Here is a 26,776-nt window from a genome sequence, read left to right as displayed (position 1 = left end):
GGATTTTTTCCCCCCAGTTTTCATTAACCTCTGAATAGATATTATTTTAATTAAAATAATCTTGACAGCACCTATGAAAAAGATGTGGGGGTTGTAACAGCAATTAAGTGTGTTGTCAAAGATGATAAGCAGCCTGGTATCACAGGAAGGAAATTAACACTCTGACCAATAATGGAACAGTAATCTTAATCCAGTGCTTTTTGCCTCTCAGGAACTCTTTAAAATGGATGGATTTTGGAGGCCAGGCAATTTTAGAATAAGACAGTTAAGCAATCAGTACCATAAAACATCTCCATTTTAAAAGTCAATGTCATAGTGGTGTAATAGTGGCTGATGGCCAGCCAGCAAGAATTGTGATGTTAATTAGACATTAATAATGCAAGGCCTTGATGATTTTCCTATATTTTGGATATCAGAATGATTGGGAATTGTATTCAACATCAGGTGCTGGTGGTGGAGCTTAACAGTGATCTGCATCAATGCCAGGTGTCTGTTTGGGTTGTCCACTGCAGAGAGAAGGCATGGGAATGCTGGCAGCCTTTCTCTGCTGTGAGGAACATAAGGTTTGAGGGCCTTGCTTTCTAGGTTATGTCACCACAAGTCTTTTATTACTTAGGAGCTGCTCTGAGCACATAATTCACGGGTCTTTTGGTAAATTGCAAGCTCTCTAAATTATAGGATTTTGCTTGTCTTAAGAGCACCATACATCCTCAAGATGACTGGCATCACATTGGGGTAAGCAGAATTAAAATCAAACCCTCTGTGCTGGCCCAGGTTGGGAGGCACTGTCCTCTCCCCAGGAGGTGCAGGTGGAGCTGCTGTGGGTGCAAGGACAGGATTGCTCTGCCCCACACACTCACAGGGGCCTGGAGAGAAAGGCTGCCCAGGAAGGAGAAAGCTGTAAAAACAGCCACAGTTTTGCTATGGGAGAGGATGGCAAGGGGTTGAACTAAATATTGGACTCGGAACCTTGGAAGAAGAGGACTGGGACTAGTCCATCAGTAGGTGCTAGAGCAGATATGGGCAGGCTTGTAGGATATGGAATGGATGAAGCTGTGCTTATTCATGAAGTCTGAGGTAAAAAGGAGACAGAAGAAAGTTTATGGTTTATGGTTTCCTGGGTACCCCTGTGGCACTTCCTGAGGTAGATGCGTCTCTACCTGTCACCGGTGAAGGATTTCCAGGTATCCTGTATCTAAGAATTAAATGGAGAAATCCAATCCTATGTCAGCAAGGAAAGGGCTGAAAAGTTTCATAGAGACCCTGCCTTGTCCTTATCCTGCCTTCCCAGGTATAATTCAAGAAGAACTATGCCTTGGCATCCAGGGCTCATTTTACCCTTCTGCTGCACCCCTGTTCTCCAGCTTATGCTTCTTTCCTTCACATTTTTTTTGTCCCACTCTGAGCAAACATGAGAATTCAAGAATGGAATGATAGCATGTCATGTTCCTGGTTAGAGAAACCTGCACTGTAATTTTTTTTTATAGCCCTTTGTCATTTCTGGTAACGTGTGGGTAGCAATCTACAATGTGCACCCTGTGCATCTACACAGAGGTTTTTTTAACTCCCTTTTTCATCCCTAAAACAAAACCAAATCTCTTCAGTTAGTTGAAAGCTGCATCTCAGAAGACCTGTGATTTGCTGAAGAAGATAATAAGTAACAAGATGTTAAAGAAAGAGCTTATTCCTTATTTGCTTTGCAGTGTGAAAAGACTGGATCCTGTTACTCTAGAGACTAATTCAAAATGTAGCGTGAGAAAATTCCTATCCCAAGGACATTTACGTTGTAAGAGAAATTAAAAAATCCAAGCAAAAAAGCAACATGTAAGTTAAGAACCAGGGAACAGGGGGACAACAAGGGCTTATTTTCTTCTCTGTTAAAATATGTATTGTTTGTTCCTTGCAACCCTCCAACTTACTACTGCATGTGGATGAAGGCTTTAGCCTGAGGGATGATGACAGCCAGGACCAGCTCACTTCTTGGACTAAATCAGGAGGGAGATTTCTTTAGGAGCAGTGTGTAAGGTAGCCCAGCAGGCAGCTGTGGCTGGAGATGCCCTAAGACTGAGGCTGGGCAGGACCTTGAGACAGGGACTCAGACCTGCAAAGAAGACTAAAAATCAGTCCATAATGGAAAAGGGCAGTGATGGAGAACATCAGAGGAGGATGGATGAGAGCAGAATAGCAGCCCCTGTGAAAGGGACAGTGGATGAGGAAGTTGGAGCAGAGAGCAGAAGGCAGCAAGGACAAAAGTCCAGCCTCCTCGATGATGACAGAGTTTTGGGGAATTGAACTAAAAGCTTCCCTTGTGAGGAAAGTTCAGATCTGAAGAGCTCCATGGATCAGTCATGATGTACACTGAGTTTCAGAGTCAGCTTCCAGACTGAATGTACATGGGAAATGGCCATACTTTCTTACTGATAGAAGAAGAGTAAAAATTAAATGCAATAGAAGCCAAACATAATTTCCAAAATATTTTCCTACTTTACAAAGCCAGAAGTTTAGAAGGTTTATTTTGTAAGACAGCAATAGGCAAAATGTGAAGTACTTCTCAGGAAACACCTGTGTTGTGTAAAACCAGTAACATACCAGACATAACATGGGTGGTAAACCAAATTTTTAGTGCTCTGCATTATATCATTAAATTTCTTTACTAAAATTATTTGATTAAAAAATATCAGCCTATGTCTGTTGAAACTGTCTTAGTGTCTCAGTATTGACAACAATCTTCTTTTAAAAGAAAAGGTTTTTACAACTTTCTTCCAGTAAAACACATCTGGATTTTTAACCTCATTGAAAGTTTTTAATGAGCTTTTATATCAGACTGTATTGTAATGGAATTGCTATTTATCTCCAAATTTATCCAGTTCCTCCTTTCTGGACTATCTTACATTTATCAGGGTCTTTAATTACATTCCTCTACTAGCTGACCACTACAAAAATTGAAATCCTCACCACAAATCTGTAAAAATGTTTCCACTTGCATTGGGAGACAAAAATAGAATAATTCCATGTCTTTTTGGACGGATGCCTAGCTGAAACTATGCAGGGTTTGACTGACAAGAGGATGTAGTCTTTGCTGAGAGAACTTTCTTTAAGGTCCTTTCTATTCTTCAGGAACATTTAAGTAGATGAATGAAGAGAGGATTTATGCTAGTTTCCCTTCATTTTTGTTAACTCTGCCTGCTTTTTTGTAACTTTTGTCTCCTGCAACAAAATCTTTTCAGCTCTTCGGGCTTACTGAATATATAATCACAAGCTGGTAAGTAGTAACTTCAGAGAGTTTTGGTTTGAAATGGCACTCTATTCTTTTGTGTACAGCTGTGGTAGAGGAATAAAACCCCTTTGTGCAGATAAGAAAAAGCAGAATTATTTAAATGCTCAGTATTTGTCAGGGTTATAACTGTAAAGTGTAGTCTTTCAGTGGTGAATAAATACAGTTAACACAGAACTCAGCCTGCGAATGCAGTGGAGAGACTTTACTTGGGTAAGTTGGGAATTATTTTGCATCTGAGCGAGCTCTCCTCACTGTGCTGCACGGCACGTTATCCTTTTCCTGGGGAATGTGGATGGGAGCTTACCAAGCACAGCAGGTAATTGGCTGCTTCAGTTGGAAAAGCAGAGAAAGGATATTTGTTGGTATATACAACAAGAAAATGAGGAGAAATGGTAATTGCTATTGGGTGATAATATTTGTCCATAGTCCTCTGAGGTGTCTGTGAGATTAAACCCATAGAGGCACTTAGTAAAGGCAGTGAGTGTGTTAAATGTGAAGTTTAGGCAGTTGAGCAACTTTTTCTGTCAGTGCATTTTAGGCTGGAACTTTCATATGCTTTGAATATAAGAGAGGAGGTGAATGTGTGTGTGATAACACGGCTTTTTTGAATGATTTCTTCTGCTGTTCAGGGCTTGTGTTTCTGTATCTCAGTGTACATTTTTGTGTTGCTACTTTATTTGGAATGATAGCTTCATTTTGTGTGAATGGTCTTATCTGATGCCTGTGGAAAGTGAACATACCTCAGCCTTTAGGAACTTTTTTCTGTATTTATAAACCTTGCATACGCTGTGGCAAGTATTTCCTCTTGGAAAGGAAAAGTTATTACTGGGTTAGGTACTTTTTCTCAGTTGCACATGTGGCAGTTTCTACAGGCAGACTAAAAAAAAAAAGCTGTAATGGTATATGTATGGCTTTTGTTTAAAGTGGTTTATGTCCAGATAGGGTGGGGAAGTGTGTTGGCAGTGTAAAAAGAGATGTACCAGGTTCCTCCTAAAACAGGGCCATTTTCATGGAAACCTCTTTGTTCTCTGCTTTTTCTCTCCCTTCTTTCTTTAACTAAATGGAGCATGTGGTTTAAAGTCAAGGCTGAGAGATACAAGAATAACATAAAATCTAACTTAATTTTCATAATATTGTGTAAAACCCCACATATCTGGGGTTTGCTATTCCAAAAATCTGTCCCTGTGGGTAAATATGTATGATGAATCTCCCTGGAGCTGACTGACACAAGAATATAATATTTACCTCAAAAATGTTTGCAGTTTTATGTTGCAGGATTCCAGTCCTTGGACAGTTTGATTTTAATTTGTTTCTTGAAAATCTCACCAGGAAAAATGTATACTTTGTTGGATGTTGAAATTGTGCTGCATGTGTAGAAAGAGACAAAAATGAAATATTTAATGGGTTTGGTAGGTCTACCTGGCTGTATGTAGGGAGGATACTTGGAAGACTGAAAAACAGATTATGCATTTTTAGCATTTTACTACCTGTAACAAACAAAGGTTTGTTTCCTCCCCTTTGGTAAAGATGGAAAAGTGTTTCTTTTCTTCTTTTGTACACCCTTGTACTCTTGGAGGTGGCTTTAACTTTTCATCAGTGTCATATGAGGTAAAATGTCTATTAAAGCATTAAGGAAAATGGGGTTAAGACATGCACTGTCTAATAAAAGAAATTAGTATTTTTTGGCAGTCATCCTTTGGCCTGTGTGATTTTTTTCCAGAGGGCACTGACATTGCTCCTAGTTTCTTCAGGACTGTCATTCTGTGTGTGGACATGTTTTTTACCCATTGACCTTTCTTATTTATTTTCTCGAATGCCAAATACTTAATGTGTCATTTCTGGCAGAAAGTTCTGGTGATCAAAGAGGAAACAAAATTGGCTTGAAGCAAGTTGCTGGAAAGGCACACACAGGATGGCACAGCCATAGAAAGTTCTTTATTTTTCCTGCAGGAATTGCGTACCAGTCCTCATACCAACTTAATGAACACAGGAGGAAGCACATACTTTCCTGGGCCTGGAAAGCAAATGTGGTCTCAGAGTGCAAGGTTTACTACCAGGATAATCAGCTAGAGTGGAGCAAGCGACCGCCTGCCAACTTTCTTTTGCCTCCTGTGTACCTGGCCCAATTAACTCCATTCTTCATTCTTCAGTCATCTCCCCAGGTAGCTACCTGGTCTTAATGGGCCATAAAACCCATGGCACTGGCCCATATGGAAATGTTTCAGGGTGTAGGGGGTGTCTTAGCCCTTTGTAGGGGTCTCTGAGACTGTCAGGGGCAACAGTGCTGTCCAAAAGGAAATTCAGAGGATGTACCTGTGCACTGGATTACTGGAAGAGTCTCTTTGGGTAACACAGGTCATGAGATGAAGGCTGGATTAGTTTGGGAGAGCCACACAGAGGACCCAGTGGAGTAACTTCAGCTAAGCACAAAGGGAAGAACTTCAGCTGGGATTAGATACGGTTGTTCTTATCTCTTAAACAAGATTTCTTCTTTGCTTCTGCCTGCCTGCCTGCCTCCCAGGAGGGGGGATTAACCATAACTTTTCTAATTGGACTTGTAAATGGATTGTGCTTAGTTACAGCAGCTCAGTTCTTTCCCTGCCATGGCCCCTGTGCTTCCTGGACTCCAACCCTCCATCTGCAGAGGTCCATGGGGTGGGAGGTAGCAGGGAGCAGATGGTCTGGTGAAAGACATTCATTCTGCAGACCTCAGATTCCAAAGACAAAGCCCTAGAAAGGCCTGAACTTCTGCAGGTGAAGCTCCGCAGGGAGAGAAAGCACGTCATGCTGTGATCCCAGCAGAAGGAAAGAGATCCACAGCTTTTGGATAGGCTCATGCTTGAAAACATTTTAGCAGGCTTGTGACCTTTAAAAGAGATTAGAGCTAGCTATTAGTTTATTTCTACCTCCGATATTCAATTGAGTGGGCGCTCTATATTAGCTGTGAATAGTATGCAAGTGCTATTTCACAGAAACTGTGTAGAGCTAAGGAATGTATTTGATTATCTATAACTACTCCTTGGGGGTCTTCCATGGAGATGTGCTTAAGATCAGGATATAATCCAGAGCATCAGAATTGAAACTATTGATTGAAACTGGAGCAGATCTCTGGGACTCTGCAAAAATTTAGGGCTAAGCCAAACTTTTCTCAGATCCTGCCTTTCTTTGCATATTTCTGAGTGTACCCTTGGAATCCAGTTGCTCTCATGAGGACTGAGAATTGGAAAGGTGGATTTCTGACTCATATTTTTCTGGGAAAATTGAGACATATTGGGATAAGACACCTGCTCTGTGTCACTCTAAGTCACCTAGGAAATTTAGAACATTTTGTGAATTTAAACCTGCCTACCTCTCCTGTCATACAGAAAAAACCTGTGGAATCAAATTTACTTCTCAAACATTCTTATTTTTACACCTTCATCCTCAGTTAGCTCAAGTGACAAAAATCTTGTTTTGGTGGTTGTGAGCTCTTTCATGTGGAGCTGCACATGATAATTTCTGATACCAGAATTACAGCTTATCAAAATTGCAATAATTCAGAGTTACTGAGATTTTTTTTCCCCCCCAGATCTAACAGAGACCAGGGAAAAGCTACTTCTAGAGAAATGATGCTGTTTTTAAATGCTCACATCGCCAGACTCTGCACCCTGGCAGAGTGCCAGTGTAGTTAGTAGAGTCACATAAATTTGTCCTTGGTCAGGAAAAGCCCTCATAATTTTAAGTAAGTCATATCTACATGAAATAATAATAAAATCTGTGAACTTGTATCATACAAGCATGCCTGGAGAGGGATGAGATTAAAACTGGAGATGCTGGTACCTGTCAGATTAATTTAGTGACCTCGATTTGCAAATCCGAAGTCACTGACTTCTAGAATTCTTAGGGTAAACTAAAATGGTGATGGGTCTCTGAGAGCCAGAAACTGCTCACTCTGATGCTTTTTGTATTCTTGGTTAGGAAGGAGTTAAAACCAGTGCTGGACGTGAACTGAAATATTCAGAGTAAGAGTTTTCCAGAGGGGGCGGTGCTGATTGAGGGTGGACTTAGCACTTTCTGCTGTTCTCTTGCTCTCAAACTGTGAAAGGTGTAACAAACCCACTGGCTGTGAGGGCTCCCAAGGAATGGCTCACAAAAAAGTAATTTGGTATTGGCCTAGTTCAAGAATTCTCAAAAAAAGTCAGCCCTGGCTTTGAGCTGGAGCACAGTCCCTGGTGGCTGACAGCCATCCTGCCTTGCCCATGCCAGGCTGTCAGGCTGTCCAGCTCAGGTCCATGGGGAGCAGCACCCAAATCCTTGATTTGGCTTTGTGTGTTAGCTGGGACAGAGATATGCTGCCCTGCTCAGTGCAGAGGAGCAGGGCTAGTTAAAATGTTTCACTGCTGTAATTTCAGCTGAGAAAACATGAAAAGGAATAAAAATCAGATCATCTGGGCAGCATGGGCTCTATCTCCCATTAGGGATTTGCCACAGGAAGACAGTGCACCTTGTCTGAGGCAGGAATTCTGACTCTGGCCAGGGTTTAAACCCCCATTTCTTTCCACAGCTATGCACCAGATACACCCTCTCTCACCAGCTTTGTGTCTCCCCTTGTGAGGATGCAATCTTGCTTCTCCAGGCAGCAGCTGCCAAGGCCCCAGTGCTGCAGGGAGGTCATTTCCAGGGCTAGACCCGGAGAGGCAAAAGCAGGAGTACTGAACAAACCTTGGCAAAAACTGATCATCCCTTGGTTAAAGTCTTTATTCCTCTGGCCTGCTGAAGGTCTGCTAAGGGAGCCAGAGCACTCATGAAGATCTGCAGCTGCCTGTGTGTGCCTGGTTAAAACTCACTCAGGCAGTATGGCTGTGTCTGTTGTCTCATCCACTCTAAAACATGTCGTCCCATGTTAATGATCCTTGTCACATATGTCAGAAGTGATGTATGATTAATAAATAGGAATATTTCATGTGTTGCCTTTGATACTGCGTCAGTCAGACAGTGACAGGGCGCAAGCTGTGCTCACAGAGCCCTTACTGCAGGTGGAAACTGCACTGGGGTCCTCACTGCAGCACACCGAGCTGGTGACGAGGCATAAAAACTTGCATTCAAAAAGTGTCTTGGAAGTATTTCTTGGGAACAGAACATATTACAAGTAGTGTATTTCCAACGTGCGAGGGCCACTTTAGTAATAGCTTTTCTGTTAGCTAATTTCTGTCCTTAGGAGGAAGTGGCTTCCTTCCTCTCTTCATCTAACTCCTTTGCTGTGTTGACCTTCACCTGTATGACTCGCTCCCTGAAATCCTCTCGGGAGGATCAGTGTCAGTTCTAATAAGCCAGCTGTCACTTTACACCAAACAGAAAGTAAGTGTTTCATTTGTTAAATGGGCCAGGAGAACCCAGTGGCTTTTCCTACCATCCTTTTTTTTTCTAGGGGAAAGCGTTTTGCTTTGACGTGACTGAAAGCGCATAAAGCGGATTTGAAGCTGCAGATTTAAGTGTCTTGAATGAAGACTGCCATGTAAGGCTTTTCTTTATTTATCAGTTGTACTGAAACACGATCAGCCTTACAGCGCAGGGTCTGGGCACAATGAGTTTTCTTGTGTTTCCAGGCAGAAGATAAGGGATACGCCATGAAAGGAACACACTGGGAATGTCTTTCCTTTAGAAAGCTGCACAGGAAGACACAGGAAAAGCAAGATTGTTACACTGAGCTCTTGGCTGCCAATGCGGGGCGCAACACTGCTTCTTGTTGGGAGTTTTGCCATTGACTTGATTGCGAGCAGGACAGCTTTCCTCTGTCACAGCTGTTTATTTGTTGCTCCCCTTCCACTGCTTTTTGGTGCTGACAAGCACAACCTGTGCCTGTTCACCAGCTTGCACAGGTGGGTTATATTTACACCACTAAGCTTGGAAAGTATTTGAGAGTGGAAGTTAAGGGGAGTACATTTTTTTTGTGCCTTTTACACAGAAGCTGGTGTCTGAATTCAGCAACTTGTGGAGCACAGGCTTTAAATGGTGCTTGACAAATGGGAAATTAGTGTATGTCACTGACTGACCACCACCGTGGAGAGCACCTTGAGACAGGAAGAGAAAGTGGCAGCTCCAACGTATGAGAGAAAGGCCATGGTTTATCTCTGTGAACGTGGAGGTTGTGTAAGTATGGCTGCTTCTGGGGATTTGACTCTGTGGTGGGGATTTTGAAGCTGAAAACAGGGCTGTGTGTGGAGCTAGATGATGACAGTGAAACATTACCTGCTGGCTCTGCAGTTAAGCTCTGTGAAGCCAGCCCCTCTTCGCAGGAGAGGCAAGGCTGCTTGGCCATGCTCCTGAGGGTAGTGGCTGCTTGGCTCTCAGGGCAGCTCAGAACCTTTTGTTCAGTATTGTTTGGAGGTACAGCATTGCAGTAACATCCCACAGGCTCTCCTTTCCCTGTGCACAGCCTCCCAGGAGCTCTTCAAACTTCTGTTGTCACTGCTGTTCCACAGGAGCCTTTGCCAACAGAGGCTAAGGGACAGCAAGCTGTTTAGTGTGTGTTACAGGAGGCTGCCCAAGCTTTACCCTGGATTTCCTTCCTGGCTGCAGAAGTGGGGAGGACAACTTGCCTCTTGTTCCTCTGGGCATTTAGCTTGTCCTTGTCTCATGATCTGCATAGGCTGGAGGCTCAGGGCCAAAATCTTTCTTCATTAGCACTCTAATTTATACTCTAAACTAAGTGTTTGCAGTAACTGAAATAGATATCTGAGAATGATTTCAAGATACTTAAATCTAGTTAAGTATCCAATGTACCTTCCCTCAGGCTGAGTGAGCTTTGAAACTGTGTATGTATGACAAATATACATGTGTCCTCCCTTGTGTGGGGAAAGGCCTTTAAAAGTTCAAATCTAAAACCCTGTGCTTGGCCCTGCTCTGCAATGAGCATCTGTAAATTGCAAAGAGGAGGTTCTGGCTTTGTTTGTTCAGATTTTATGTTGGATTTTTTCTTGGATGTGTCTGCTGGATGTGTTCCTAAGGCTATGACTTGCAGAGAGTGGTGAATCTGCTATCTAGTAGTGTTTCTTCTTGTGTTTTTGTTTTTCCCCTTGGTCCACTTCAAAAAACTACAAAATGGCGCTACCTAATCTTCAGAAAAAACCTAAACAAACCTACCACCAAAACTTCTGTCCATAGCAATACTGCACCCTAAAAAAATACCCTGTAGCCACTAAGCCACACAGCTTTGAATAATTCACTTTCTCAAAGACAGCTGAAGTTTGTGGCTTTTCAAGTGAATGGAACTGGAGCCCACAGAATCATTGTCTGTTCAAGCCATTGCCCAGGTGGGAAGCGGTGCTGGGTAATGAGCCAAAACTTTCTATATAAAAAGAAAAAAGGATAGCTTCATTTTCAAGAGGTCTAGGATTGGATTTATTTTAAATAAAAGTGTGTTTATAAGTGTATGACTATACAAACATATATGGAAACAACAACAGATAATCAGCCTGAAAAATGCGTAAGCAACAGATGTCTTTCAGCATGTGCCACTTGGATGTAAACCTAGAAACACACAGCAGGTTCTTTTGTGGTTAGATCTCATCATCTAAGGGAAGTCAAGTAATTCATAGTCTTGGTGTAATTCCTTGCTGTTGTATTTGGAAAATAGGCAACACACAATTCAAAAGATGGTTCAGACTTTTTATCTTTGATAAAACTTGGTCCGTGTCATTCCCTGTGGATGTGAGGAGAGTTGTTACTTAGGAAAGTACAGTGTTCCCTTGTGTAGGCATAAGGCTCTGCTGCCAGTTAATTCAGTATGCTCTGAGAGTACTGAAACTGGGCCACTGAAAACTTGATGTTTAATCAAATTGTGATTTATGGACTCAGACTTTCTTCTGAACTTTATATTACTTAGAGCCTAAGTGACAGTTTCTGTCCTAGAACAAGAAGCCCATTTTGACGTGATATAGCACATTTTTCATACAGTGAGCCTATCCATTGCAGAATTTTCTCTTGTCCCAGGTGTAGGGGTTTTACTACTTGTAGTCTGCATATATGAATTAATAAAAATATAGGAGTCCTTCTTATTAACTTGTGGTCTAGATGTGGATTTAAGGCTTTATAATCTTGGACATTAAAAAAACGCCTTGGAGGAGAGGATTTAAAACATCAGCATCCTCAAATTGTCTCTGAAAATATTCTCAATGTTTTTGGCTGGAACACCACCTTACTCTCATCATTTACATTAGCCTTTCTGCAAGCCAGTTGTGAGAAAGCTTTCCCGGACAGAAAACTACCTTTCTCTGTTCCATATGTTAAGGATTAACTGGCCTAGTAACTTTAGGAATGCATTTCCCTTTCCTAACTGTATTCTTCAGAAAAATGCTGTAGGTAGGAATCCATAGCAATCACTGAGTATGATGATCCTGAATGTCCTGCTGCAGAGGCACTACCTGTGCAAAAGAGTACAGCTCTTGGGAAATGAGTTACCACAAGAAAAGAAACAAAACCAAGCCTCAGCTGGCTGGACAGTCAATACTGGATGATTTGGTGGGCAAATCTAAATCACTGCTTTTTTAGTCCAGTGTAATTTTGAAATTAGTAATGTGTTTGAAGCTGGGATAAATCTTCAGTATGCTTCCTGGTAAAGTGTCCTCTAAGCTTTCACTGCTATTTTTTTGTCCTCTATAAATGGAAAGGCAATGAACTGCCTATGAAATGCAGAATTTGGAGACAAAATTGTGATTATGTTCTATATGTGCAATATGTGCTTTGCACTTAGAAGCTGCAACTGAACTTGTAATGAATGACCTATTGTCATAACAAGGGATGCATATTTGCATTGAATCCCATTTAGCATTTGGTTTTCTATGCTTTGGAAGGTGGGGTGATTTTTAATTGGTTTTTTTTTCTGCTCAACTAGAAATAGGTGTGCATGTTAGCTGGGTTTATTTTTAGGGGTGAATGGAGTATGAAAAAAGAAGCTTGCCTCATAATTACTGTGTGAGTGGAAAATGTTAGGTGTATGTTAGGATTAATACAGCCAACACCTGTGAGAGCTGTTTCAGTCAAACCGCAGATGGTGTAAATTCCTTAGTAAATAATTTGGAGTTAGTATTCCTATTCTGAGTAGTATGAATCTGTCCTCTCCCCCACTTTCTTCTTTTAAGCCCTCCAAATCTGCTTTCCTTTTCTGTCTCTAAAATGATCCCCAAGCCCTCACTCTCTGTTGATCCAAAAAAGAGTACAACTTCCCGTTGAGACCTTTGGAATAGCTGTGTGCAGTAAAGATTATCTCCTGTTGGATCTGTTAATCTGCAGCAAAAGTTTTGATTTATGAAATTATTTTCACGATATTCTGCAGGACCCAGCACAAGTTGCAGAAAGGTCAATGATGAAAAAGGCCTGGGGTACTACACACAGGTCCAAAACAATGTAACAGTAAATTGCAGTGCTGGTAAGTGTCTTGTTGGTTTGAAGGGTGGCAATGTGACAAAAATAGAGTCATTGTCTCAGTCTGAGTGTCATGGAGAGGGTTTTGTGCAGATATGAAAGCAAAGAGAGGAAATGCTGTAAATTTTCAGTACTACTATGAAGTCTTTTACTCACCTGTTAGTGTTGCTTGTTCATAATAAAGTACAAAAGCGGTGAAACAGTTTGGTCATAGTTATGAATGTGCCACTACTGCGTTTTTTTAAAAACAAAAATAGGGCAAATACAAAAAATAGGGAGGACAGGGGTGTTGAATCTCTTTCAGTTTGATCATTTAAATTTCTAATGCTTCTGGATCTTCCATACTCCCATCATGGTGATGAGTGGAAGTCAAACCACCACTTTAATTCTGATGCTGATCTGGGCATGGCAATAATCAAGATGGGGTTTGATGTAGATTGACAGAAATGTTCTGGTTGCAGCACAAGTCCTTGTCCAAACTAAAGTCAAAGGTGGATGGCTGCTCTCTGGGCGCTGAGGATTTTGTTTTGTTACTGGATGAATAGATGAGAGAGGAATTTAGTTTCTTTATGAAGTTTCTTCATTCAGTTGTCTTTAGGGAGCTATTTTAAGACAAAGAAGAAAAGCAAAAGCCTTGTTCTAGAGGTGAAAAGAACAGTGGAACTTCAGAATCCTATAAACTGCTTTTTAAAAATGATCCTACTCATAGGCTGCCTGAAGTGAACACTATTTTTGCCTCTTTTGAGTTATAACTTTTAGTGAGAATGCAGCTGCCCGCTGTGCAGTGCTCAAGAGCAGTGCCAGAGCTCATGGACTAGTGCTCTGTTCCACCTCCCACTAAAACCCCACATACACAGAAAAATGACCTGGTGGCAGGATGTGATCCAGATAATGTCACTGGATTCAAGAATATTCTTTTCCTTCTCGTAGTTCCTGGGTGGTTTCCATGGATAAACATGCCATCTAAATGAGGTACTTATAAAAATGTGCATTTTCCTAGAGTGAGGTTATTTCACAAACACCTGGTGGCAGATTTTGGAGTTATTTCTGTGCAGAGGCTGGCAATAATGCCTCAAGGACAGACAGAAGAACAGTTTTAGATTTAATCAGGTTCCCTATACCTTGAGTTCCTCTTCATGGTTTCTGCCTTTATGATCCTAGTCGACAGCTCTTGCACTTAATGAGATAATTTTGGCTTTTCTCTTGAATCTCGCATTTTTTTGGATCCAGCTAGGAAGTCTCATTATTTGTTTCTATTTTCAGCAGAAAACGGAAACTGTCCCTCTCAAAACTGGAGCACAACAAACTACATCATAAAACAGTAGTAAATAAAACTTATTATAAACCAAACAAAAACTTTGTATAGTATTGCGAATCTCTGTACCATTTTGTCAAAGGCAGACCACAGCTTAACTGAGCTTTCAAAATAGAAAAAATAAATTAATCAAATCTATTTCTATGGAAAATAAATGAGGCACTTCTTATCGCATGAATAAATTGTTCCTTTAGAATATTGTTTTGTACCATTATGGCTTCAAGTACCATTTATGTTGTCTGCTAATGAAAGGTGTCTGTAGCAGCTAACACACCAGGTATGGAAAGGGCTCAAAATTCCCAATTCCTTTCAAAGGTGAATACAGTGTGTCAGAAAGGAGAGGAGAAGGGGGAAAAGAGTAAGGAGCTAGAACTCTTTAATAACAAGAACTAACCTGGGGAGAAAAGTTCCTATAAAAGTATAATACATAAAGACTTTTTCACACTGCCTCAAGTTTTTGTTAAAAATGTATTCAAGATTTATAAAGATTTTTTCAATTTAAAACACTTCTTTTTTTTTCCTTCTCTCTCCCCTCTCACAGCGTAGGTACCTCCAAAATAAGTTGAAGGAATGGGCACAGTGGTAATTGGTTTGAAGAAAATGAGATAGGGAGGCAAAAATTGAAAAATATTGCTAAAGAGGGATTTGCTTTAAGGAGGCAACTGACCCATCTCAGTGTTTTAAAAGTATTATTTGAGCTTTCAGGCTGTAGTAGCTCAATGGCTTTATTAGTTGTTGCATATACTAGATATAAGTAACTATAACTCTAGATTTTGGAGAAATACTGACGTGCAACTCTATTTGCCAAATCGATATGTTCATTACTTGTTGCGCATTTGATTCCACAAACGAAGTGCCCATGGGTGGTGATGAGATCATATCTGAAATACCAGACGAATTCTGTCATGGCTCCAGGTCTCTGCAAAGCAATGCCTGACTCCCTTTGACCTGGCTGATGGCTGGTATTTCTGGAAAGAATATTTAAGTTTGTGGATGTTCATCTTTTATTTATTTATTTTTTTTTTCCCTTCCCAGAAAGCCCGAAGGCCCCCAGGGCAGGGTCTTCTTGGAGGGGAGACCTGTAGTTTGGCTTGGCTCAACCTCTGATTTATTGAGGCTGAACTGCTTCACAGTTTCCAGTAAAAAACAAAAAAACACATTTGTGTCAAAGACTTTTTATTTTTATTTTGATTGCTGTGGAGTTTAACTGCCTCAAACTGGGGCCAGCCTTTGTTCTGTCTTGCAGTTAAGTAACTCTGGCATTTATGATAGCCTGCAATTACTGTACAAACTATCATTTTTCCATTTCAAAAGTTAACATTTCTCCATGCTTGCAGCATTATCTCAGATACCACAATTATGTGCATCCTCAGGAGGAGGAAATGGCTGTGGCACGGGTTTCTCTGATAAGTGTTCTTGTGGAGCCAGGTTTTCATAAGTGTCTGATGAGAAAAGTTAGTTCACAGCACATACTGTAATGCCTTTCCTAGGAAGGTTTGTGGCTATTCATTCTTAAGTGATTTAAACATGTAGGTAGGAAGGGTAAATACAAGGTAAATTACAGCAAAAATAAACTAGTGAATACCCAAAGCCTCATGTAGTCTGAGGCACACATGAGAACGTGATCCAGGAGTCAAGAAAGACCAAAAAGTGTTTCTAAGTAGGCAATGGTCTCAAACATTTGAAATTAAATCCAATGTGCAAGGAAACCACTTCCTACAGGAACTGCTAAAAGAGCAGGTTCGCTGTGGCAGGCCTGGGAAAACAGTGCTGTGCTTGATTTGTTTGTTCTGATTTGCTCTTTGGCTTACTGGAATTTTTGGAGTTCAAGCTCAAATATGTGGTACCTACAAGCAAAGCAAGAATAAATCCCTACCTTGCCTTTTTGTCAGGGGTTTGCTATTTATTTTTTCAGGCAATCTGCAATCTGCATATGACACAGAGCACGTGGGAAGGCAGGGATTTTCGTCATTGGTCTCAGATGAGCTGAGTTCCTGATGGCTTCAGTGCTCTGGAAACTGAGGGATATTTGCAGATGGATTTGGATTTATAAGATGTGCTGCAAAAATAGATGCAATTTTAAGGAAACCTTTCACAAGAGGCATATAAATTCTTCTGCCTTTTGCCAATGTATTAACTAGGGATGTTGAAAAGTTGTGTCAGTCTCTCCTTTGCCAGAAGCTGTGGGGGAGAACTATGTTACAGCCTTTAAGTATGACAGCTTTCTATTCTTGTAGAGCTAATCTGTCAAGTCAATTTTTTCATGACCAACTTTTTACAGGTATGTAGATTAATTGTTTATTATATAAATGTAGTCCAAGGTCACTGTTAGTTTATTTTTCTTTAACATTAACATAGAAGTAAGTGTAACCTGTTCTAATGCTTTGATGGTTTGATGTACTAGGATGGCCAAATACTTCAGTTTTTCTTTTTGCTCTTTCATGACTTTGAGACAGCTGGTAAACACTTGCTTCATTCTGCATAAAGGATGGAATCAGCTGTGTTTATTGTTGAACAATGTAGTGTTGATTTGGTGAGGAAGAGATTAAAAAGACCCAGGGAAATACAATCCCAAAGCTTGGCTGACATCACTGTTTGGCAGCCCATTTAATATAGGAAGCCTTGTCTCCTCCTCAGAGTTCTTTGGAGTTCAGGAGAGGCCTGTCTTGTATTCACTCTGCTTGTCCTGGTCTGATCCATGGCTTTGCTCTCGTCTGGTGGAGGGAAGGCTGCAAAACCTTCCTGCTGCAGCATCACTACCTAAGGCCTTCTCTCCCAAAGACCACACACTGCATTTTATGTGGCTTCTGCTGTAATAAATCACATAAAGCAGCCCCTCATACAGGGCTTGTAAAAGCTGACTTTTTGTTTTGTCTAAATGGTGGTCTGAATAGTGCCTGTACTCCATGCACCTGTCGGGTATTAATAGGAGAAAAACAGGATACAGTTTAAAACTTAAATTTTATAATGTTGTCCATTTTAGTGTTGCCATGGAAGGTGACAACACCTTGAAAAGAGAGATTTACTCTGGATTTTAGTTTGTGTGGTTAATGATATGTTCACATGAGAAGTAATTAAATGCACAATGGTTTCTTAATATATTTATAAAAAATTAGTGGATGGCCAGTTAGATAAATTAATCACAAAATGATGAAAAGTCTAGTAGAAATCTAATTATGAGTGAAAATAGATTCAGTTCTGCAGATGTGGGCAACAGAGCTGGTGTAGGGTAGGGAGCACAAGTCCTGTGAGGAATGGCTGAGGGAGCTGGGAGGAGGCTCAGGGGAGACCTTTTTGCTCTTTACAACCACCTGAGAAGAGATGTGGGGTTGGTCTCTTCTCTCAGGCAACTAATGACAAGATGAGAAGAAATGGCCTCAGGCTGCAGCAGGGGAGGTTCAAGCTGGACATCAGGAGAATTTCTTCACTGAAATGGTTGAGTGTTTGGAATGGGTGGAGTTGCTATCCCTGGAAGTGTTGAAGAAATGACTGATGTGGCTCTTAGTGCTATGGTCTAGTTGACAATGTGGTGATCGATCAAGGGTTGGACTTCATGATCTTGGAGGTGTTTTCCAACCTTGATGATTCTATGAAATATCTGTAGTCCCTTTAATATCTTGGATGGATAAAAGCTCTCTTGGTGCCATCAGAAAGGTTTTCTGCTTGATAAACTTAGCACAAGTGTCTGATGTCTCAGTTTGACAGTAACCTTGCTTGTTTGAGCAGGCAGTGTGATATCAGGGAGGGCAGTAACCTTCAATGTGTTACTAAAACAATCAGATTTTGCCTTTCTGCACAAGTACACAGCGTGTGTAGAGTGAACAAAGCCCTCCTCTGCCTTTTACTCTCAGTTTAATCTGCTAAGAAAGATGAGGCATTGCCTTTAATGAGCCCAAGAAGTAGCTATGCTCATTCTCATACCCCTTTAAAACAAAAAGTAGCCAGATGTGGCTCTGATTCTTATGGTAGTTGGGTGCAGTCTCTCCTTGGACTGTGAGCACTATTTTGTAGTGTTGCCCTCAACTATTATGCAAATAGATCAAAACCAGTAATACAGTAAATACACTAAATATAAATGTACTAAATACACTAAATATATACACTAAAATATAAGGAAATAGTGGGAAAACACTCATTGTTTATGGTTTGTCCAAAATACTCTTCTGAAGTAAAAAAGTGATGCAGAATGGGTCTTCAGTGAGATTGTTTAAATGTTGAGCAGGTGGCCAAAGTTCTGTGCAAGTCAGCTCAGTTGACAGGGATCCATCACAGTTCAGAGCTGATCAGTATCAGTTCACAAGCTGAAAATACTGGTATGAAACTTGTTGTGTCTCACTGTATGTGGCTGTAACTTATACTTTTCTGCAACAGCACCTTGAAAGTCCAGCCTTTAAAGTGCCACTAGAAATTACAGGTAGTAATGTCATTAGATCCAGGTAGGTTTTTTAACACTGCAGTATCAAAGGAATATACCCTGGTCCAACAAAACTTTGGTGAGGAATGAAGTGCTTGTGTTGACAAGAAGTTGGTAGGTTCACTTGATAAAGAATATCTTTTTTCTTTCTATTTTAATTAAAATGAGGGATACAATTTTACATCCTACCAATATTGTTTTCCTAGTAAACTGCCTTTCAAATCACAGTGTGGGTTTTCAATTTTGATGTTCAAAATATCCATTTGTGCCAGTAATTTCTGTATGGGGAGCAGAAGCTGACTGATTAAGTTGCATATGCTTGTGAGCCACCATGCTGTGTCACCCCCACAGTGTGCTGACACAGTGTTCATGTGTTTGAACAGTCTTTTCCCACAGATATGTAGCTCTTGCATCACCTCTTTTTACCAAAAACAGGACAGTATGTGCACAGACTCTTTAGGATATTGGTAAAGAATGAAACAAACTTGCATATAACCAAAAGCAGCCTTTATTTTCTACCCTTGTTCTCTTTTCTTGGTTTTCCTTTCTTTTTTTTCCCTAAATGATAAACTAATTTTTATCTGAGCTTGAGTTGTGATATCATTGTTCCTTGTTCAACTTGTTATTCACAAATCCTCTCCACTTGTGTTATTTTTTTCTACATGAATCCATGTTGTCATTTGCAAGACCATTGTTTGCCTACAACTACATTATTTTTGGTACTGCTTCTTCATTGAGACATATGTCTAAAAACTCAGTGGCTGTGTATTTTGTTTTGAATTTGAAAGCTGTGAAAGGTCTGTACAGCCCATTTCTGTGTCTTTTACTTTATCATTGGAAATAGATTGCCAGCTACAATCTGTATGTATTTAATTTGTCAAAAAAAAAGTGTTGGCCAAATTTTCACATTTTAGACTTATTCAATTTACCTTAATGGTCTTTAACTGAGAGTTATGTTCACACAGTAGAGGATAAAATAGACTGAAATTTTTTCTCAGAGCTATTAAATTTTTTCCACTTGATGAGTTCCCATCTAGTCCAGAAAATACAGGTTTTTGAGTGTGTCCAGTGTCCCTATCAATTCTGGCAGCAGAGAGCTAGATTGCTTAGGGTTATTGGAAGATAAAGGAATAGTGCAAAGCAAGGAATGTGAAGAGGAATGTGGTTATTTCTGCAAGGCAGAAACTTGCTTTATTTGACAAAGAACATGCTCAAGCCTTAATGAAATGGTTTGGCTTTAAGCACACACTCTGTATCTTCCTGGCTAGACGTGTATTTTGCAGAATCAGGGTGTGAGTGACTCACTGGGCTGCACAAGAACCAGTGACAGAATGGAACTTGTGCTCTAAGCAGAGAAATCCCATGTCATGGAAAGCATGTCACTTCCAAATGAGCTACTGGGGGCAATAGCTTCCATGTAGACCTTAAGGTAGGTGGGCTATGCAGCCATCCCCTCTGAGGCATTAAAACAACGTTCTGAATCTAAGCTATTGCATGAGGGGCATGTTCTATTCAGTATTGCTGTTACTAGGAGTTTCTGTACCAGATTTCTCTTGAATGTCTTCAAGAGTTGTGTCAAAGCCTTAGAAACCTTGGTACTCTAAGCATGTCAATGGTGAAACAGCAGCTGTGCTGAGACAAGCCAGAGGTAGCACATGCACAAACCGTGGGGTGTCTGGGGGAGTTAAAGGCAAGTGTCAAAGGAAAACACAACCGATTTCAGTGAAGACTCACAAGCAGCTTGTCTGGGAAGTGCTGAGGCTGCTGGCCCTAATGTAGCAAAGCATTTCAACAGGTGTCCGGTTTTAAACTTGTCAGATTTTTCATTTTGTTTCATATGAGCATCCTTAAGTAGTTTGCTGGATTGGGATCCTGGCAGGACTGAAACCTTAAATATCTTTGCACATTAAGCAGCATAAGTTATAGCAAGAATTTCTTTGAATTTGCAGCTTTTTAAAAAATTATGTAAGATGGTTATACTGTTTCCCTATTGGTAGTTCCTGCTTCTTTTGGTGCTTGAAAGAATTCACTGGGTTTTATAATATTTAAGAGTCTACATTTTCTTCCTACTAGATATGCAAACATGTTTAAAGAGCTTGGAAAAAAAAGAGAGACCAATCAATAAACCCTGCAAAACTAATACTGATGAAAAATACACCTCTTGCACAGCTTTGAGGCTGTCCAGAGAAAAAATTGCAGTCTTGTCAAACAAGCCATCACAGAGAAGCACTTATTTGTTTTCTGGCCTGCCAAAAAAAAAAAAAAAGTGATTTTGAGAGCTATATTTGCACTTAGCATGGAGGCAAAGATAAAGCACGTCTAGCAACAGCTCAGCTGAGCTCAGCTTATCTGAGCTGTAAGAACTCACACTTAACAGCAAACCATCATAAATGATGGATTAGTTCTACAAAATGAGTGCTGTTGAGCTTGATTCTGCTTATGTTTCATGATTACATTGCACGTCTTTGTGTTTCTCTGGTGATGATACCTTTCCCTTTTGTGAAGTTTCTTCATGCTGTTGTTGTATATTATCGAAGAAGGAATTGGGAGACTGGATGGCAAATACTGAATGCAATGCATTTTTCAAAAGATGTTAGTTGTTTGCCAAAACTAGCTGAATTAAATGACTTTACAGCATAGAACAGCATATGTTTCTTTTGGCTGATGAGAAGAAAGCTGAAGGAAGGCTGGGAGAGCTCTCATGATTCAGGCAGCAGGACCTGGACTGTAGTTGCCCAGTTTGCACTATTGTAGCTTGCAGGTTTCCTGCTGTTCCTCTAAAACAGATTTTTCACATTGATTGAGGGTCTCTTGGCTTGAAAGGAGGGAGAATACAGCAGTTTTTCAGTGCAGAAGGGGGGTGTTCCAGCTGTAGGTTCTCTGTCTGCCTGAGATGGACTTCAGCAGTTTCCAATATTGAAAACTGGGACAAGCAAAAAAAACCATAGAGGACATGATTTCATAAAGAATTTTACTTACTAGAAAAAAGAAAAGTATTTAAATGCAGATCTTTTGGAAATAAGCACTATTACTGCTGTTCCTCCAGCTGGTTAGATTTAAACTTGTAATTACAGAAGCATACCCAATAAGCTGGCCCCCAAAATATGATACTGGTTGCCTCAGTCACATCCCAGACCTGACTATTATCTTGAGGTTGCAAAGGTTTTCCAAAGGGATGAATTTGCCCTTTCATTTCTCTTCCAAAAATTCCATTCTAGTAATGAAACGTGATCTCAGCTTTTACTCCTTGTTCCAGTGGAAGCAAAAGGAATTAAGTCTACTTTCAGCATTATGTCAGCTGCTGGTCAAGGCTTTGGTTAATGATCTGAATCTATGGTGGTATCCAAGTCTGCAGGTAGGCCAGTATTCACAAGAACTGTGAAATAAGTAGAACCCTGCACCATCCACCCCCTTCCTGGTGAGTCTATTAATTCAATGATGGTAAAGGTCTCTTGGAGCAATTCTTTGACATTAGCTCTGCTTGTTTGTCTTTGTTCAGGTTACTGAAGGGGGAGCACGTGGGAGATGTAGAAGTGTCTTGGGCAATATGTATGTGGCAGTTTTTAAAAATTATTGTTATTGGTTTTTGTTTGGTTTTTTGTTGGTTTTTTTTCTCATGAGAAGTTTCTGCACTCAATGCAGTGTGAGTGCAAACTATCTGTGCAGGGCTAAAGCATTTACTGCTTTCCAGCCCTCCACTCTGCAGGCGTGCAGCAGGCACGAATGCACTCAACAGTCCTATAGAGAACTTGAAAAAGTGCCTTATGGGATAAACGTTTGCTTGTTTATTGGGATGGATTAAAAGACAGAAAAGTAAATGTCATGTCTAAGTACTAAGATGTGCTGCTGTGCTGTGTAAAACAAATTGAACTTTACATCTAGATTGCATTAGTGTGCTGCCTTCTTTGCTAGTCACGATTTATAGTTTTGAAAAATACTTTCAAGCCCTAATTATGAGCATTTCTTTAGTCACATAATTTGAAGGAACAGTTTATGGTTTAAAAGGGAAGGATTTTTTCTTATTCATCTTTTGGTTCATGTCTTTACTTTTTATATTTCTTGGACTTAAATATTCTTGTAACTGTTACAAGGTGAAGTGAATGCCAGAATAAAAATCTCAGTCTTTGACTGGAAATGAACATTGCCTTCTTTCACAGTAATAAGAATATTTGTTCTTTGTTTTCCTTAAGTCAGTTTATTTTAATTATGATGGTAATTAATTTTTCTTTTAACTAATGAAATATCAGTTGATTTTAATAATAAGTTTTGTGTGGTCTAAGTTCTTTTAGTATCAGCTCACAATAAATTGTTCGTTCCTACAAGTTATGGATAAAGTTGCAAAATTTTTGTAAGAGCAGCTAAATGCTTTTCTGCTTTATGACATCTTTTCAAATAATTTTGATTTAAAAATTATTCTTCATGTACCTTATTTAATAGTGAAAACAAACGATTTTTTTAAACTAGCTTGGTATTGATAAATTCTTAATATTTACAGAATATAAATGTTATCCTTCTGGGTCATATACTTTTCGACTATGCTGATCGTACAGGAAAGCAGCTTTTCATTTTCCCTTACTGGTCCAATGCTGCAAAATAAAACCAGTGTACAAGGGAAAGGAAGTGTACCTTGAGCACACTGAGTGTGTGGGGCAGTGGTACCCAGAGGTGCTGCATTTTCCCTGCAGTTTGCTGTGTTGCATGTGCTGAATTCTGGTTTGTTGCCTACTTCAGAGCAGAGTGTAAAAATTTCAGAGAAAGTAGAATAGCTGTAAATTTATAATAAAATAATGGACCATAGCACAGTATTTTTAGATTCCAATTCTCTATAGCAAAAGGAGTGAGCCATATTTTCAGCTGGTGAAAGCTGGCACTGCTCCATGATTGCTCTCTTTTGTTGATATCCATGCTGTCCTCCAGTAAAACAGAAGCTGTTTATCCACTGTAGGTTATGTTCATAATGAATCTATATCAGAACACAGTTTTACTTCGGAAAAGTAACTTTTTAGTTCATATGTCAGATGTGAGCTTTGTATTTATTCTGGAGTCCATATTTTACCCAGAAAATGAGTGTTTGCAAATTTGGAAAATATTTCTGATTTTTTTTTTTTTTTTTGTGATGCTTCTTAATTTTAAAATCTGATCCTTTGAATCTGATCTGATTTCTTGAGGGTTTTTGTTCTTCAGCATCTGCTTTATGAGGCCTACTGGCATGTGGAGGAAAAAAATATTTTAAGACTTGTTCAGTAGAATGAAGTGGCCTGTTGATCATTAACCATCTTCAAAAGACAGATGGAGTGCCACCAACAGATTAAACAGGTGGAAAATGTCTACACAAGAACTTTGCTGTAATCAGAAACAAACCATTAGAAACTGTTGTGGGGAAGTCTTTGAGGGCTGGCTGGGTTATACACTTTCCCAGGCACTGCAGTTGGGAAAACCAACCTGTTGAGAGTCCAGCCTGCAAATAATTAAAACTAGGTCAATTTGTTCTCAAAGATCATGATCTGAGTAATTTTGAAACATGAGCTTTCTTCATCTAAAGAAACTGTACTGGTAAGCATACACTGCATATAGGATTTGAGCATGCCTTTCCAGCCCCAGTGAAAGGGAGTTGGAAGTGTTTGATTGTACCAACAATGGACTTACCTTTTGGTATTTAATTTTTTCCGGCTGCTGTTTGTTACAGGCCAGGTGAAGTGTTTCAGGATGGGTGGTTGATTGTTTTTTTTGAAAAGAAGTATTCACAATGTGTCACAAAAAATCATTTTGATGTTGTGTGATGGAGCAGGCAGATGAAAGGATTGACGTCAGTCCCTGCCACAGCAGTGACAGACTGAAACGTGTGCTCCTGTTTTTTGAACTTGTGTCTTTATCAGTACCAGTTCACACATTGATGTGTAAACTGTTAGAGGCAAAAGCCAGCTCCTGGGAGTCTGCAGTCACTAATACTAGCTCAGGCTGAGGACTGGGGGTTTATTTTATTTTAAAGCCATGGTATTTAATGTCAGTCTTTGTCTTGGAGCCTGAAGAGTGTGTATTGGATTCTGGAACTCCTGTTTCAAATATAACATTGAAATGACAAATTTACTCCCTGCCTGTTGGAACAGGGTTAAGTTTTGATTTGTTTCTAAGCTGTTTAGAACAGAAAGAAAATGAAGATAGAAGAATACCTAGCCTGTGCTGGAAACTTTGGTTTTCTTTGCTGTAGTAGTGAAGATGGTGATGTGGCTACTTTAGTCCCTCTACACACAATGCTTGCACACATCCACATGAAATCCTGCCAGGAAGGTCTGAGTGGCTGCAATAGCTACACTGAGAAAGGAAAGGCAGAAAGTGAGCTTGAAACACTCTGTGTAGTGATTTTTGCATATTTGATCTCTCATCTTAAGAAACGCACTTTGGTTTTTCTAGATCTGATTTCTGTCCCTTACAGTTTCTGCTTACTCTCTCCCACAGTCCACAACTATTCTGCCAAATGAAAATGAGAAAATATACTAACTGTGTCTGTACTGAGGAAGTGGTTTGCCATATGAAACCTATAAATGCTGATACCAAAACTATAGTTGATTATACGGATGTGGGCCCTAGTAAAAAGGAAAATGGGGTCTGTTTGCTAGCTAAAGGGAAAAATTTTGCTGCTGCCTAGGCTTTTTGCCAAGGCACAGCTGAAGTAACAGTATTTTAGGTGTGTGTTGTGTGGGAGACTTTTGTCCCTTTGATTTTTATATAAAAGTTCTCGTATGAACACGGCTGTGAACAAAGAGCGAGTCTGGTTTGATCTCACATTGTCATGGACTTGCAAGTGAAAAGGTGAGTGCAGACTTTGACAACTGAGCATGGGACAGGGCTCCCAGTGCTGCCTTCAGCCCTGAGTCGGTGCTGCTCATCTCCCTGGCATGGCTGCAGTGGAGTGTGGGCAGACCCAAGGCAGATGCTGCTCTTGAGATTGCTGTTGCAGTGCTGGTGAGGGGGTTTGACAGCTGGAAGTGGTCAGAGGAGCAATTGCTGGCAGCAGAGTGGGAGACAAAACTGTGGTGTGTGCGTACCTGCAGAGCTCCATCCTCTCTGCTTTCTCCAAGTGTCCATGCTATCCAGCAGTAGAGCAGCTATTTAATATAAACATTGGTTCTCATCCAGGGAAAATGTAGATTGGGGAACATGAGGTGGATAAAAAGTTGGATTTCCCTAGAAATATTAGAATAAGGTCATGATGCATGGCACTGTTAGATACCAGTGTAGAGTCAGTGAGGTGCAGAGCTTTACTCATCTCTCAAACTGAGACTTGCTGTTGAAATTCTGTCATCTTTCCAACTTATGAGGTATAAACTTTGTTACTTTTATACCCACATTATTTTTTTTTTTTTTTTAGCTGGGACCTGCACTTTGATGTAAGCTAGAAAATCAGTTAATCAATAGAATTTCTTTAAAGAAAAAAGTAGCAATGAATATTCAGCAGTTGTAAAAATGCTCTTGAGATTGCCATCTAATAGAGGTGAAATAAAAAGTGGAAGCTGATTAGAGTTCCAGAAAATGGGATATTCATCTATTTATAGGAATTTGAGGTTTCATATGCCAGGTTTTATAACATCCTTGATTTTAAGCACTTCTGGAAAAATCATTAAATGAAGGAAAAGTAAGAGGAATGTTAAAAGAGCCAAATTATGTTGATTTACAGAAGAAAAATTCAGCCAACATGAATTGCAAAATGTGACACTGTGCTGTGTCTGAAATGTGCTCTCATCATTGCTGAAACACTGCCCCATGCCAGGGACTTACTGTCTCCAGTACAGACTGATGTCCTAAGCATGAGATACAACGGGACTTTTCATGGTGCATCTTCTTTATTTACATGGTCATTTTCAATGAAAGTGCCTCCCCAGAGGAGACTTTTCTTTTAAATCTATTTTCTTGCACTCTTTTTGTGTTTGAATGCTCTTGCTTCTCCCATTTCTAGCTCCTTTCCTTTGGAGAACATCTGTGGGACTTGTGAAATGAAGATGACCTTTGGTTGCTGTGAAAATGTAAAAAAAAGTTTCTGGACTTCCACTTCTATGGAGATGTATTAAAGAGCTCCTGACATTGTGGGAGACCTGGAAACCCTCAGGGAGTTTTTGTACCTTGTGTTTGGTTATATTAAAAATACTCTGCATATAATTTTTAAATCTAAACATGTACAAATTATGAAATTAAGTGCTGTTATAGGGTGACATACTCAATATCACATGTGGAAATGTTGCCTGGTTTTTTATTTATCTAAGTATTACTTCAGCTAGAAAACAATGTCAAGGGTTTTGAGAGGAAAAAGGGCTCAAAACAAAACTAAGCAGGGCTTGATATTATGTGAGCAGAGACGGGCTGTTCATGTTGC

At 40.0% G+C, this 26,776-nt stretch overlaps 1 long non-coding RNA gene across 1 annotated transcript in view; it reads left to right on the top strand.

The window, feature by feature from the left end:
- The first annotated feature begins 2,948 nt into the window (after window positions 1-2,948).
- LOC108444952 overlaps window positions 2,949-26,776 on the top strand; it is a 40,837-nt gene continuing 17,009 nt past the window's right edge. Inside the window, exons 1-2 of the long non-coding RNA XR_001859672.1 lie at window positions 2,949-3,262; window positions 8,685-9,406. This is a non-coding gene — a long non-coding RNA (uncharacterized LOC108444952). The remainder of the gene's footprint in view (window positions 3,263-8,684; window positions 9,407-26,776) is intronic.

The sequence above is a fragment of the Corvus brachyrhynchos genome, unplaced genomic scaffold (assembly GCF_000691975.1).
Source record: "Corvus brachyrhynchos isolate BGI_N302 unplaced genomic scaffold, ASM69197v1 scaffold542, whole genome shotgun sequence".
Classification (NCBI taxonomy): domain Eukaryota; kingdom Metazoa; phylum Chordata; class Aves; order Passeriformes; family Corvidae; genus Corvus; species Corvus brachyrhynchos.
Note: the sequence above shows the minus strand (reverse complement) of the source record. Positions and strands in the feature narration are given on the sequence as shown.